The sequence below is a fragment of the Octodon degus genome, unplaced genomic scaffold (assembly GCF_000260255.1).
Source record: "Octodon degus isolate 3935 unplaced genomic scaffold, OctDeg1.0 scaffold00145, whole genome shotgun sequence".
Classification (NCBI taxonomy): Eukaryota; Metazoa; Chordata; class Mammalia; order Rodentia; family Octodontidae; genus Octodon; species Octodon degus.
In genome coordinates, this window is record NW_004524721.1 from 7,447,499 (window position 1) to 7,461,327 (window position 13,829).

General features: G+C 40.1%; 1 long non-coding RNA gene across 1 annotated transcript; it reads left to right on the top strand.

The window, feature by feature from the left end:
• The first annotated feature begins 1,580 nt into the window (after positions 1 to 1,580).
• LOC111812829 lies at positions 1,581 to 6,397 on the top strand. Its single transcript, XR_002818218.1, has 3 exons — positions 1,581 to 1,668; positions 4,163 to 4,532; positions 4,688 to 6,397. It is a non-coding gene; the product is annotated as an uncharacterized LOC111812829 (long non-coding RNA).
• Positions 6,398 to 13,829: the final 7,432 nt, after the last annotated feature.

The following is a 13,829-nucleotide window of genomic DNA, read 5'->3' on the forward strand; positions in this document are numbered from 1 at the left end:
AATAGTGTTGGGTCTTTCGCTTGACTGGCAATGTCAGAAATTGTTGACCTGAGTCCCCTACAGCTCAACATAACACCATGGCTTTACTTCTTATACTTCATTTTTATACTTTTCTGCTGGATGGTTAAGACCAAGATAAAGCAAAATTAAAATTACAAAACAACTGAGGCTGTAGCTCAGCAGGAGGACCCTCGGTTCAGTCTCTCTAGTACCTCCCCCCAGTTACCATTATTATAAACAATTAAGTTAGGTAGAAATATAGACTGTCAGATAGGGCAGGGCCCTCAAGGAAGTCAGTACAGAAAGAAGATGAGAACACATCACAACTGCAGCTGGAGGCCATCTGGAGAAGATCACCGAAAAATCACAATGGCTAGATTTACATACTTTCCTAAGGGATAAGTGAAAGCTTTAGATTATTGGTACCAAACTCTAGAGATTTCTCATTATCTCATTAGAGGTGATTCATCCTCTCCCACCCACTAGGGCTGTAAGACTAAGACTGCTAAAATTAAAGACAAGCCAAAACTATAACTTGCTGACCAAAATTATTGATGTCACCCACATGCCCTTACTACCATTGGATCAATATTACCAAGCAACTATCCTTGTAATCTTATTGGTTGATCATAATGTTGACCAACATTTTACATGTTTTTAACAAAACACCCTTGGGAAAAAAAACTCATATAATAAGAGCTAATGTTTACTGAAGGCTTTGTGTGCTCTAGGCTCTATTGTAAGAACTTTACATGTATTTTCTCAGCTCAACTACACAGCCATTTTATAAAGTATGGAGTAACACTATCACCATTTTACAAATGAGGAATCTGAGGCACAGAATATTTAGTAAGTGGTAGAGCAGAGAAGACATACTCATCCCCTCCTTGGTACTGGGTTCAAACTTTGCCATCTTCCTGCCTCAGCCTTTGAGAATGCTAGGATGACAGTTGTGCACCACCATGCCTACTCAGCAGCTGTACCACACTGCTTTTCCTGGTCCAAGTTCTTTCCTGGGAAAAAAGTAAATTCCACTCAGTCATGAATAAATTCTCAGGACAAAAAGGCAGCTAATTAGTGTCTGCTCTGTAGATCTGTAGGTGCCTTTTCTGAAGGAAATGTCTGAGACCAATTTAAAAACTTTGCACTAGGGAAAGGAGAGTATTATTCTATAAATGCTTCATTTATCTGGTTGAGACAGATCAACCCTTGATTATGTTTGGACACATAAGTGTGGGAGGGAAAACAGGCTCTTCATGCACAAAGCTCTTAGCATCTTCACTGAAAAAATGCCTGTTCACGCTGCTGATAACTACAGTTTTGTACCAACAACAGCCTAAGAAGCATCATATGGACTTCAACATCTGGGGAATTTGCCTGAAACTTAGAAGGATCACTTTGCTCCAGGCACAGAACTTAATTCAAATGTGCTTTAAAAATTTTAAATTGCTTATTGTGTTTCTATTCATGTTGTAACTGATAAGAAGCTTCCTACTACTAAAACTTTTTTCTTCTTTTGAGACAAGGTCTCTCTTTGCAGTTTATGTATCTATTTTTTTTTTTTTCTGCTTTGCAGTTTAGACTGGCCTAGAACTTGCTTTGTAGTCTGTGCTCTCCCTGGACTTACAGGAGCCTCCTGCCCCAGCCTCCCAACTCCTGGGATAACAGGTGTGTACCACCATGCCCGGCTCTAAGACATCTTTAAAAAACACAGGTACTTGACATAGTGGTACACACTAATTCTAGCCCTATGGGAGGCTGAGGCAGGAGACAAATTTCAACCCTGCCTGAGCAATTTAGCCACTCACTGAGATCATTTTAAAATTAAATTTAAAAGTTTGAGGCTGGAGCTAAGGCATTAGATTCAACTCTTAATACATAAACAAATGAAAACCATGCAGACAAGCCATGATAAATCTGAAACTAGAGACTGTGACTTACTGGGTGTTGGTGTCATGTCCTTGTCCTGTTTCACTTTGTGACATGCTATGGTTTCCACTAGGACTTCAGGAAGATAGTAAAGGGGATTTAGAGCTATTTTTAATATTTTAAGGAGTAAGCAAGTTTGCTCAAATTAATTAAATACCAATTTCTTTGCTTCTATTGGACTATTAACATTGTGCTCATCACCATGGATGGTAATTAACTGTGGGCTATTCAGAAAGGGACTGCTCATTGATTTTTCTCAGGACACTGTCCAGAACATGACAGCCTCACAGGGGAAGTAAACAGCTATTCAGTGGAGTTGCTGTGTGTCAACAGAAGCTCTGATTGGCTGCCAGTGACATCATAGGGATTCCTGGGATTCATTAGGTAGACCAGATGGCTACCACAGTGTTACGACATGCTAGAGTTGTAACAACCAAAATTTTATCAGTCTAACGTATAATTAACATCATACATAAATATAGTGACTTCAATTCTACTGAGCAATAATAGCAGTAAACATTGTTAAAGTATCTGTATGTAATTTGCATTCTGACTTGCAGGTATCAACATTTTTGCTTATTAGCGTGAAAACCACAGCAGCGATGTGTATAATTTTTATATCATCAGACTTTTGGTAATTATTTTTTTCAATAAAAGGATATAAAAGGATTTCTACAAGTGTGGACAAAGGGGTGATAATACAAGGTAAAAATCTTGGTGTCTCGGAAAAAAGTATCATTCATCCATCAAGGATATAATACACCACACCTTTCCTACCCACCCCATTTTTCTACCTTAACAGCAAAGTTGAAACCAGCTTTGCCCAGGTCCCCTAGAACTTGTGATAACAAATATAGTGAAGTCTTTTTTCCTTTGGCCATTAATTAAGCCAAGTGTGCTGAGGGGTTCCTAAAAGTTAGAGAAAGGTGACTTGCTTGTGGGCTAGATAGGACACTGGCACTCATGGGTCCTGGTACCAAATACCTTCAACATTCCTTTCACACCCATCAAATGTAGTTTGCATTTCTCTTTAGGTCCCTTCATACTAAGGACAAGCCCAAACTTCCAAACCAGGAGGTACCATATACTTGAATTTGGGAAAATGAGACTTCTTTGGGAGTAGGTTGTATATTTATTTTCTTCTTTCTGTCAGTCTATATTCTACAAATTTTCCAAACACTGAAATACATAAATATTGCTTCTATGATTAAAGATCAAGAAAACTCATTTTGAAAGAAATAGAAGAGTTGAAAATAAGCAAGTAACTTCATAGTAGTTTGGAGGAATAGTTAAAATCCAAATTTAGAAGTGAAATATTGTCATTACTGCTAAGAGTAATGTTATGATAAGAGTAAGTACAGTTTACAAAGTGTTTTTGTGTACAATTCCCAGTGTATGTTACTACTTAGGAGGCACACAGTTGAATTACCACTTAAATGCCTGCTTCCTGAATATATAAGAGATGGGGAAAAACCTGAGCATGTATACATTTCCCCTGTGAATTCATTTCTTCAATAAATATAAAACATCTGATTCCTAATAAAGACATTATCATTGTTGTTGTTATTATTGTTTTACAGTTATATCCTTTTGACACAGAGTTCCACTATGCAATTCAGGTTAGTCTTGAGCTCATTTTGGAGCCCAGGCTACAAAATGAAAAGATTCTTCTGCCTCAGCTTCCTGGGTGCTAGGAGTACAGACATGCCCCACCCCACCTGGCTAAGAGTAGGTATTTAAATATAACAGAAAAAATAGATGATCTCTGTCCTCTGAGCTTAACTTCTATATAGAGAAATGGGAGGAAAGTAAGCAGGTAAAACAGTTAAAACATTTTAGCACATTTTATATAGAAGTCAGTTGCCTCCACCTAAAGATGTGTCTGATAAATTGGTAATTGATTGTTGTACGTAAGAGAACACACACTGTAGAATCATGGGGTGTCTTGGTAAGAGGGGATTGGAGGAAACTGGCTGGGTGATTTGGGAAGGAATGGAGTGGGGCAGGCCTGCTCTAAACTAAAGGTGATAAGAAAGTCATGATGATTCTACTCACTAAGGAGAGGGGAAAGCTTGGTATGGAGTCACCCAATGGCCTTGCATCTTTCTGTGCTGAAACAGATCTCTCTCTCTCTCTCTCTCTCTCTCTCTCTCTCTCTCTCTCTCTCCCTCCCTCCCTCCCTCTCCCTCTCCCTCTCCCTCTCCCTCTCTCTCTCATCTCTCTCTCATACTAGGAATCAAACCCAGGACCTTGCACTTGCCAGGCAAGTGCTTGTGCCACTGAGCTATATCCCTGGCCTGGAACAGCCTTCTAAAGATGCCTAGCTTCATCTCATCTTGTCATAGTCACAGAATAACTTTGCCAGTGTTTGATATTCAGTGAGATTGTTTAAGTCTAGGAGTAAAGTAATCCAGCCTTGTCATAAATTCTAGAACAGGTCCTGGAGATCAGGAGCTCCCCACTACCCTGTGGGGAAATAAATAAGTGACCATGAAAACAAATAGAAGAAATCCATATTCATTGAAGATATTAAGGGACTGTTAATGCTTTTTCCAGAATTTCATCCAAAGGAATCCGGAGAATAGAGGCTAAAGACCTATTAGGTAGTGATAGGATTGGGCATGTGTCATTCCAAGGAGATAGATAGATAGATAGATAGATAGATAGATAGATAGATAGATAGAGACAGACAGACAGACAGACAGACAGACAGACAGACAGACAGACATTCAGATAGACAGAGACACAGCTTTTTGAGGGATATGGACTTGGTGATGTTTGAGTCCTTACTCATCTAGCTGTTGACCATGATAATGTATCCATGCTCAATGATCAAGTGTTTGGCCAAAACCTAGCTCTAACCAACATCTATTTATAGCTAACAGTCTCAGATGTCCCAAATGAATAGAGCAAATACCAGTTGTGAGTATAGATGATGACAGCTATGACACTGGCAGCAGTTAAAATGATGGCTTTGAAAACAGTCATAAATATAATGGAATATGTCTTATTTTTAAAATATTTTCACCCTACCTACATTCACTGCTCTCTTGGCTTCCTATTTTTATTAGGAAAAACTATATTAGGATGATGTTTGTGTGCTGCAGATGCTGTTCCGAGTGCCATGGCAACCACTTGCTTTTACTCAAGCATTTTATGTCAAGATTATACATTTAGAAATTTTTATACAATGCTGAAAATGCTGGGTGTGTTTCAGTAACAATTTAAGTCATGGGAGTCTTACTCAGAGACCCACAAAGTGAAACTTAAGTGAGAGAAGAATGGGAGATTAATGGCTGACTATGAGGAAAATCTTTATTTCTTTCCCCAAAATAGGAGGCTGTGAGACCTCCTCTGGTTCACAGGTAGAGTAGCCAGTGCCACCACATAAACACAGAGGCCCCTCTGCTTCCAGCCCTGCTACAAAATACGCGATCAAGAGCATTGGGCTCAGTTTCCCCACCTGGACAATGAAGAAGTTGGTCTAGCAGTCCCATAGTTCCATGCAGGTTTCTGCTTCTGTAGTTGGGACCTGCATTTCAAGAGCCATTATCTGGAGAGATGTCCCCTGGCACTTCCTCATGGACACAGCAGTGTGGTTAGGAGTCCATGCTTGGAGTTAAATCTGGGTACAAACCCTAGCTCTTCCTGCTTACTGCCATGTGTCTTTGGGAAGGTTCTTCATTCATGAAATGAATCTTAGATAGTAACCACTTCATAGGGTTGTCAGGAGGATTGACATGAATTTAATATTAGAAACTATCTCCTGTGTTATGTTGGTAGCTTGAGACAGTACATGTAAAACTTGCTTTGTATTGTGCTTGACCCATCAAAAGCAATCAATCAATATCAGCAAAATTTGAAGGCAACCTTAAAGACTGGCCACACCACTTTCATGGCATGAGCATGTGGTGAAGGACCTGTCACCCCATGGAAATCAGAACAGCAAAGAGAGAAAAGGACAGGAAGATGGTGCTGTCCTAATATCCTCTTTGAAAGCACAGTGCCCAATAACCTAATTTACCTCCACTGGCCTCCACCCATGACATGAATGTACCACACCAAGGCAAGATATTAATAGTAGATGGGATTACATAGTTTATGAGAAATCTATTATTTTTTTGTTCAACTTTTCTGTAAAGTTAAAACTGCTCAAGAAAATAAAGTCTATTTTTTTAAAAATGCTAAGGTGAGAAGCCAAAGGCATTAGGGAAATTCTGTTCCTTAACGTCATTCAGGGCTCCAACTTCTATCCAAGTGATTGCTCTGATATCCCCAGGGTATTTTCTATTTAAAGATTTGCTATCAGATATTAATCTATTTCTGAACACAAACTGTTGTGTTGTTTCACACTTCTGTATTTTTCTTTGCAAGACTGGTCCATCCTTTAGTTGATGTTCTCCCCTGGGATGGAGGTGCATGTTTATAATCTTAGCACTCAGGAGGCTGAGGTAGGAGGATCACAAGTTGGAGGTTCACTTAAGCTCTATGGTAAATGCAAGGCCAACCTGGATTACATAGTAAGTCCTTATCTCAACCTACCAGAAGAAAAAAAATCCTAAAAATTTATGAACATTGTATAGACTGTGCTTCTTCATTAAAATTAAACAATATTTAATTCAATAATTTCAATAAATTTTCATTTGTTTCATTTATGATTTAATTACATGTCTAATAGACTCATGATTTGTGTGACTTATCATTTGCTGTCTGTTTCCCACTGGGACATAAACTAGATAAGAATCTAATATCATACCTAGGACTGATCAGTCTTGGTCACCAATACTTTCCCACATACCAGCCCTGAGCCTGCATCCTAGTAGGTTCTCAATTAGTTGAAAGTTGAATGTATCAACAGTGAAAGATTAAAAATCCCACAATACTTCTCAAGTATTTCAGGAATCATTTTCAAAGAAGAATTAATTTCACCAAATTCATGAACATTTTGTATTTTTATAGATATTGTCAAAGTGATCTGCAAAGAGTTTGTACCAATTTATTTCCAACAATAGTGCCTGAAAGCACCTACTTCTCGTATGGTCTAAAAAGTGCATAGATTGTTTCTAACTAAAAGAGCATAAAATAGGGCTGGTGAGATGGCTCAGTGGTCTAAAGCACCTACTTGGAATAAGCTTGGCAAAGCATAGGGACCACGGTTCGATCCCCCAGCACCACATGCCAGCCAGCCGCACCCCCTGGTGGGCTGAGCTGGCCACACACACACACACACACACACACACACACACACAATAAATAAATAAATGTTTGAAAAAAAAATAAATAAAAGAGCATAAAATAAAAGAGAACAGTTATTTAGAAACTCCAATACATCTCTGTGCTTATTAAGAGATAGGTTTGTTTATTCATTTTATTTTGTATTTTTTATTTTGTATTTTTGCAATACAGAATGATTACAGTTATTACAGTTGGTACATGCACAATCTTAAATCTTGTTATCTTCTCTCCCAATAAATATTATTATTATTATTATTATTATTATTATTATTACTTATTTTTTATACAGGGTCTTGTAGTATAGTTCAGGGCAGCCTTCAATTCAATATGAAACCAACAGTGGCTTCAAACTTGTAGCAATCTTATTGCCTCAGGCTCCTGAGTGCTGGGATTGTAGACATGTGCCACCATGCCCAGGTTACTTTTGTTTCCAAAATTGAAAAATACAAAATAGATTTCCCTTTGAAAGGAAAGAGTTTGGTCTATTGGGCTTTGCTTTATAAAATTTTCAGAAATAATTTGATCTGTCATGTGTATATGGTATACTGCTATAATTACTGTATGTTTTCCTCCAAAAAACAAGATCAACAGGCCAGGGAGATGACTCAGTAGAATAAACGCTTGCCTAGTAAGCACAAGGGCCTGAGTTCAATCCCCGGTTCTGCAAAAAAACAAACAAACAAACAAAAAACCAAGATCAAGGGTAAGGGATGTAGTAGTTCAGTGGTACAGTGCCCTTTTAGCATGAATTTAACACGTAACACATACACATACACACACACACACACACACACACACACACACACCCCAAATGATGAAAGCCCAAATTAAATACAAAATGCTCAAAGCTTTTTTTTTTTTTTTTTTTTTTTTTTTGAAGTATAATATACAAAAACAGACACATTTGTAGGTGGTTGCTCAAAGAATTTTCATACTCAGCATACTTATGGATAGCTAGATTCAGATCAAGACAACAAACTCAGGACTGGCCAGATAGCTCAGCGGATTAAAGCACCTGCTCAGACAGACGCAGGGACCAGGGTTTAATCCCTGGTGTGCTGTGCCAGCCCCACCCCCAGGGCATGCTGAGACTGGCAACAGACTGAGCATGGTAGTGTGAAATCCACAGTACATTTATCCAAACCATCTTGCTTATGTGCATAGATATCTCTTTCCCCTACTCCCTCTCTTATCCTCCTAATTCCTTCCTTTTGGACAGATTCATTCCCTTGTCACAGGATCTATTGACCCTTCAGATTTTATTTGCTCTTCAAGTTCTTACACTAAGGAGACAACATGATGTTTGCACATGCAGGTCTGACTTATTTCACTTAAGAGTACGGACTCCAGTTGCATCCATTTGCCTATAAAATTCTCAAATCTATCCTTTTTTATAGCTGAATAATACTCCATTGTGTAAAAATACCACATCTTCTTTATCCATTCCTCAGTTGATGGGCACTTCAGTTGCTTCCAAGATTGAACTATGGCAAATTGTGCTGCTATAAACATGGGTGCACATAAATTGCTGTGATATGCTTTTAGTTCTTCTGGAAAAATACTTAGGAGGGGAATAGCCTGGTTGAATGGGACCTCCAATCTTTGCTTTTTGAAGAATCTGCACACTGATTTCCATAGTGCTTGTACCAGTCTGCACACCTCCCAACAGTGGAGAAGGATTCTTTTTTTCCCCACAGCCTCTCCAGCATTTGTTATTGGCTGACTTCTTGATGATAGCAATTCTTTCTGGAATGCGATGTAATCTCAGTTTTGTTTTAATTTGCATACTGTGAATGACAAATGATGTTGAACATTTTTTCATATATTTGTCATTTTGTATTTCATCATCTGAGAAGTATATATTCATCTCAGATGCCCATTTTTGAACTGGGTCTTTGAACTTTGGAGGCCTGATTTTTAAAAAATTCTTTATATGTTCTTGACTGATGGCCTTTGTCAGAGGGGCAGTTTGCTCTAATTTTTTTCCCAGTTCATGGGTTTTCTTTTCACTCTGTTGGCAAATCTTTTGAAGTGCAGAAACTTTCCACAAAGATGAGATCCCAGTTGTTGACTCTTTGAAGTGTTTCCTGTATAGTTTGGATTTTGTTCTTGAACTCTCTACCTACCCCTATGTGTTTAAGATTTCAATTTACTTTTTCCTCTGGGAGATTTATTGTTTCAGATTTAATATTTAAATCTTTGATCCATTTTGACTGTAGCTTATTGCATGGTGATAGACATGGGTCTAATTTTAGCCTTCAGCATGTAGAAAGCCAATTTTTCCAGCACCATTTATTAAAGAGGCTATCTTTCCTCCAGCCTTCACCATCATATTATGCATCCTAAGGGCCTCAACAGACTGCAGCAGAACATCTTTCACGTCATGATAGTTAAAATTAAGATCACTGATTACCCTGCACATTCTTGGAAGTCTCCAGAGAGCTGGTCACGGAAACAGCTGAGGACTTCGTGTGACAGTCAATGAGAAGGAGGATGCAGCCCATGGTCTATTATTAGTGCAAGCCTGTGCTAGCAGTGTGAAGAGACTTAGATCATCCCCTCGGATGAGTCGCTGGCACTTTCTCTCTCCAAACTGTACTCATCACAGTCCAATATAGCATCTGCCCGCATTGCCAGTGCTCTGGGTCTTGGACTCTGTGTGCCTGGTGCCAGGAAGAGTGAGCTGCACCAGGCTGTGTGTCATGGAGGGACCTCAGCTCGACTCCCTGCTCTCTCCAGAGTGCTTCAAAAGGAAGAAAGGAAGACAGGCTGTGACTGCAAGAAGTGGCCAGAGACTTAGTAAATGCATGGGCTTTTTTTCCCCAGAATTTTTGCCCCATTTCACTCTGACTTCAATTGTAATTGCCATATTATTAATTTTTAAGCACCAGAAAGGACACTGTAGATTTATGATTTTGTTTGGGTAATAATTAGCATCTTTCATTCAAAGGCCCTCCTCCAGGAGACAGACATCAGCCAGCAGTGTAAATGGGATCGGAGTAGGTGCCAGGGAAAGCGCAGAACAAAGCGAGTCAATGGTGGCATGATTTTAAAGCATCCTCTGTCTTTGCCCCAGTTCTCAGCACAGAGCTCCTAAAATCTTGATCATTTTCTTTTTCTTTTTTTTTCATAATTTTATTGAGAAACAAACAGCAATGAGACAGTTTCAAATCAAATCGGTAGGACAGTTTCAATAATTAACACATTGCATACATTCTTCCGAGTGGTTAATTGCTGTACAAGATGCAGACTTGATATCCTATTTACAAATACCATTAGAACAAATCACTGTATTCATTAAGAGAATGTAACTATATATCTATCCTAACCACTTTGAATACACAGATACAAAATGGACATTCATCTGTATACCCTTTTTTTTTTGTTAAGTTTTGTTATTTGAATATTATAGGTGTGTAAACTCAGCAAAATATTCCAAAAGAGTCCAGTAACCCATAATAGTATTGGGTCTTCTGCTTGACTGGCAATGTCAGAAATTGTTGACCTGAGTTCCCTATAGCTCAACATAACAGCATGGCTTCTTATATTTCGTTTTTGTACTTTTCTGCTGGATGGTTAAGACCAAGGTAAAGCAGGACCTATGCAACAAGAGTTGTAGCTTTTGGGTCTGAGAAGGTCAGTGCAATCCCCTCAGGATTTATCCTGAGATCCTATACCTCAGATTGTAGAACCTTTGTCAGTGTCAGCCATGTGGATGAGTCACAGCCATTGCTTGGCCAATGTGCTCTCTGTGAAAGCCTGAGAGAATGTTTTCTCTCCATGTGACTCTCCTTAGGCACACTCTACATCATCAATCACTTTCCTCTTTGGCCCCATAATCTCCTTGATCAGAAAATTTGGGACACTACCGAGTTACATGATATAACAGTACAAGTTCTCATATGTCCTGAGTCTTAACTGACCTTGGACCTTGATCATTTTCTAAGTGACAAAAGTGATAGAAGCATCTCGATGTTCATCCTTGTGCAAAGTTGCTGAAGCTCTCAGAATTTCCTGGTGATAGCAGTGCTTATTTCAATTTGTTTAGAAAAGGGGTGCTAAAGTCATGATTTAGGATGGCACCCCTACACATGCTCAGGCTGGGCTTAGCAAGCACAAAGAGCATGAGAGGATCAGAATCTCCATGCAACAGGGGGAGGAGGCTGCATAATTCCAGTACTCTGGGAGGCTGAGGCAAGAAGATCACCAGTTTGAGACCAGCCTGGGCAATTTAACAAGACTCTGAATCAAAATAAAAAATTTTAAAAGGGGAACTGGGGGGGCTGGTGAGATGACTCAGTGGTCTAAAGCACCTACTTAGAACAAGCTTAGCAAAGCACAGGGACCTTGGTTCAATCCCCCCGCACCACATGCCAGCCAGCCGCGCCCACTGGTGGATTGAGCTGGCCACACACACACACACACACACACACGCACACGCACACGCACATGCACACACAAATAAATAAATAAAATTTTTTAAAAAGGGGGGGAACTGGGGTTACAGTTCAGTATGATGATCCTGGGCTCAAGCCTCAATCCTGTTAGATTTTTCAGTGGTGGCAGGGTGGGGCATCAGAGAAGCAGAAAAAAGTGGAGAAGAGCCTTTAACAACTCCGAAGACATGAAGGATTAAGGGCAGGTAGATGGGAGGTCCTCTGACTTGAGACAGGAAAGCAGAGACCTCATGACTTTAGCTAGAGGTGGATTTCAAGAGCAGGTTCAGCCACACACAAGGAGCTACTGGAGGCTGTCCTGTGTGCATGGAAGGGTCAGAGGAAGTTACATCCAGGGCTGGAGGGGAGAAGAGGAGGAAGTGGTCACTGGGGAGATAAGCTGCTGTTTTGGGGGGTTCCACCAGGTTGAATCAGGGCCTTGAGGATTTAGCAGTCTGTACTCAGGCTGGAACCTATCAAATCCCACCAAAGAGAGAGAGAGAGACAAGAAACAGAAAAGAGAGAGAGAGGAAGAGAGGGAGAAAAGGGAAGAGAGAGAGAGAGAGAGAGAGAGAGAGAGAGAGAGAGAGTTAGAGAGAAGAAAGAGAGGAAAGGAGAAAGATTTTCTATAAAAATTCTAGGACAGTGAGGTTTGGGGTGTTTCTGGCTTGAACATGTGGCAGCCCAGGTGGCAGGCCCAGAGAAGGCATGGAAGCTCCAGGCTCCTACATGCCTGGTCATAGCCATCTGGTCATCTTGTAACTGAGAAGGTAAAATAGATCCCTCAAAATTAGGACTTTTCTCTTCAGGAGGTAACTCACCTCCCCAACTTCTTCCACCAAAAGCGTAAGCTGCCCTACTCCCCTCCTCGGCTCAGGTGAACATGGAAGAGCAGTAGCTGAGCCAGGACAGTAGCCCATGGGCTGCGAAGGAAATGGGGGGCCAGCCCAGGAGGTTTCATTTCCGTGAGGAAGAGAGCTATAAAGACAGAGGGAAGAAATGAGTCTGGTGCTTTCCTTCTCTGTGTCTCACTGTATGTCTCCTTTATTTTCCTTACTATAAAAGCCCTTGCACACCTGAGCAAGGTGACTTGAAGACAGGAGACAAGAGGAGGTGCCTCCATTTCCTTCAGAACCTGTTCTGAATAAAACTTTTCCTTTTTCAACAAAATAGAAGGGGAATGGATCTGACCACCCTATAATAGTATGGCTATTCATTGTAATCCCTTTGTGATAAAACAATAAACATGCATAAAGTGTTCCCCTGGATCCTGTGAGCCCTCCTAGCAAATTAACCAAGCCTCAAAAGGGTGTTATGGACCCTTCAGATTGTAGTCAGGAGTCTGTGGCACAAGGGGACCAGACTTGTGATTAATGCCTTTAGTGGGGACAGGCTTGTAGGCCTGAGAGCACAGTCCACTGGATCTGTCTTATACAATGACTTAGTTATTATTATAAGGATGCTAAGTAAGCGACTCCCTGCCAGTTGCCTCCTGATAGACACAGGAGCACAAAATTCAGGTCTGTTGGACTCCAAACGTTCACTCCAAATGTCTGCTTAAATAGCAAGTTCTACAAGTCCACTACATATCGGTTCAGTTCATTTACTCCACAATCTTTAGCCTACAGTGCAAATGCTCATATAAAAACAGGTCAAAGTCAAAAGACTTTACATGCAAAGTCTTCATCTGCATGTAAGACCCAGATGAAGTTCATCAGAAAAGTACCAATCTAGGTTGTCATCATCTATTTTCTGGAGCTATCACTGAATGTCTTAGGCTGCATAATTTATAAAGAATAAAGACTTACACACTTTATAGCACAGAGAGCTGGGCTATCCGGAAGTGGATGACTGCTTCCTTCTTGCTGATAGAGACCTGTATCATTCCAAGGTGACTCAGGGCATACCATGGTGAAAAAGGGCCTATATGCTAACTTGCAATCTCTGTTCCTCTTCTTATAAAGCCACGAGGCCGCTCCCACCTTCATGGCATCAACTAACCCTAATTACCTCCTAAACGCTCCCTCCCCAAATACCATTATCTCATGACTTCAGAGATTAATGTTCAACATAACTTCCTATGAAACATCCAAACTATAGCATTACAATGTTTAAGTGTCTTGGAGGCACCTGTTTTTTTTTTTTTTTCACCTGCTGTTTGTAGGCTCAAGGCATGGGTACAAATGGAAGCCCACATATATAAGACTACGCATTGAAATACAAATCACA